We start from the raw sequence: 2,451 nt of genomic DNA, 5'->3' as shown, positions 1-2,451 counted from the left end.
AGAAATAGAAATAGAAACAGAAGCAGAGCATCCTTCTTTACGGATGTCTCTTCTAGGTTGACATGACCAAAGTCCTATGCTTTCTTTTAACTTCCAATGCCCCTTTCCACAATATGCACCAATTGAATATATGCTCTGGGAGCCAAAAATGTACCAAAAATCTACCTCTTCTAAAGAATGCTTTAAGGTATTTTTAAGAAAATTTTTATTGTTTAAAAGGTGAAAAAAATATAAACAAGAAACTGATTCACTCCCTTACTTCATGCATTCACAATCAAACCAAAATCAAAATTTAAAAGCAAGAACAAACTACTGCTGTGAGTTTTGTTATGTCCATTTTCTCTGTACATACCATCTGCTCACTACTGAAGGGAAAAAAGAATAGAATCAGTGGTGTCTGCTGATTGATTCAAAGGGGAGAAACAAGGCTGTCATTAGTAAACAAACTCTGGTACATATATGGTCTGCTTTTATAGCGTATATTTATTTCTCTCTTCTGTTTTTCATATCCCAAACTACTAAATGCTATTTTAGTGGCACAGCAGATTAGATTCCAGCACTTGGTGAACAGAATTCACAAGCTGTGACAAAACTCTGTCATCTTCAGGGTGCAATTTTGTATATATACATTGCATGGATATACTTCGCTTAGATTTGGCTATAGTGGACTGGCCATGGTTCAGGTGGGACTGTAGCAGTACATGGGTCAAGGACAGTCATTTTGGCTATGTACACATTCATAGTCGGCCCATGGCTTCCAACTAGTAGCGCTATTTCTGGGTCTAATACACAAACTGAACCATCTGATGCACTGGCTCAAAATTTGTCTCCTGCTGCGTTCCTGCAAACTTCAAAAATTCCACCTGTTTGACTCATACATATACTAGCTATTGCAATGCTTGGTAAGAAATGTACGCATTATCCTGCCCATATAATTGTAACCCCTCTGTACAGTATGTTCACAAATAAAATAAAATTAAATTAAAAAAAAAGAAAGTGATAATAAAAGAGCAAATATAAAAAAAAAATTCCACCTGTTCCCCTATAGCTGTGAACTAGAGCAACTGCTTGTGTTTCAATTGTGCACACATTTGTCAGAAGAACCACTTGCCAGATACTTGCCATCAGGACTGAAAGCAACACTGTACACAGGTTCTTGGTGTTTTGTCAAAGTATGGATGCGAATCCCTCGGTCTACATTCCATAACGTAACAGTAGAATCAAAGAACACACTTGCTAACATAAGGTTGGCATTTGGATTATTTGTCCCTGGTCCTGTTGGACTTCATTTGATAGTATAAATTTCTTTATTATGTGATTGCAAATCATGTACACAATTATCTTATTTCATGCTCCATATCTTCAAAGTTATGTCATCAGAACAGGAGGCCAGAAGATTGCCAATGGGGTCCCACTTGATAGCATTTACTTCATTTGTATGTCCCTGGAATGTTTTAATAGATCTGTGTTGTCCTAATTTGCAGACATGAATGCACAAATCTGTATTACATGAAGCAAAGATGTTGTTGCTCTGCCAGTCAACATCCAATGCTGGTGCCGAATGAAAAGGAAACTTCTGCTTGGCTTCACAATTATTTGGGTTTTCAATTCTATTCCATTGGTCCTGAGGTCTGTTCTTGTGTCAGTACAAGCTGCTTTGATTGCAATGGATTAAATAGTAGAGTTTGCAATTTGATATTGATATTCCTCCAGCACTGCTCTTTCTGTTGAGGATCGTTTTTGCTATTTGGGGTCTTTTATTATTCCATATGAATTTTTGGATTGCAACTTCTATTTCCTTGAGGAATTATGTTGGAATATTCATAGGTATCACATTGAATTTGTAAATAGCCTTGGGAAGTATTGCCATTTTCACAATGTTGACCTTTCCAATCCAGGAGCATGGAAGTTTTTGCCAATTTCTAAGTTCTGTTTTGATTTCATTTTTCAAATTTTCAAAATTTTCATCACAGATGTCCTTCACTTCTTTGGTTAAGTTAATTTCTTGGTATTTTATTTTTTGTGGAGCTATTACGAATGAAGTTGCTTTCCTAATTTTAGACATACTTTTCTGATTGTTGGCATACGGAAAAGCCATTGCTTTTCGAGGGTTAATTTTATACCCTGCTACTTTGCAAACGTTTTCAATCAGCTGGAGCTCCCTTATGATCCAGCAATCCCACTTTTGGACATTTACCCAAATGATCACAAACAAGACCACACTAAAGCTACCAGCACGACTATGTTTATTGCAGCATTATTTACCATAGCTAAGATATGAATCCAACACAGATGCCTTGCAGTAGATGAATGGATCAAGAAAATGTGGTATATATACACAATGGAATTCTATGCCTCCATCAGAAAGAATTAAATTGGCCCGTTTGTTAGGAAATGGAAAGACTTGAAAAAATTATATCAAGTTAAGTAAGCCAGGTCCAAAAAAACATA

General features: G+C 36.3%; 1 pseudogene; it reads right to left on the bottom strand.

Moving 5' to 3' along the window:
* Positions 1-648: 648 nt before the first annotated feature.
* Positions 649-1,890, bottom strand: LOC122126985 (annotated as a pseudogene).
* Between the last annotated feature and the right edge of the window lie 561 nt (positions 1,891-2,451).

Source organism: Dipodomys spectabilis, unplaced genomic scaffold, assembly GCF_019054845.1.
Source record: "Dipodomys spectabilis isolate Male_0828 unplaced genomic scaffold, ASM1905484v1 ptg000295l, whole genome shotgun sequence".
In the NCBI taxonomy this organism is placed as follows: Eukaryota; Metazoa; Chordata; class Mammalia; order Rodentia; family Heteromyidae; genus Dipodomys; species Dipodomys spectabilis.
Note: the sequence above shows the minus strand (reverse complement) of the source record. Positions and strands in the feature narration are given on the sequence as shown.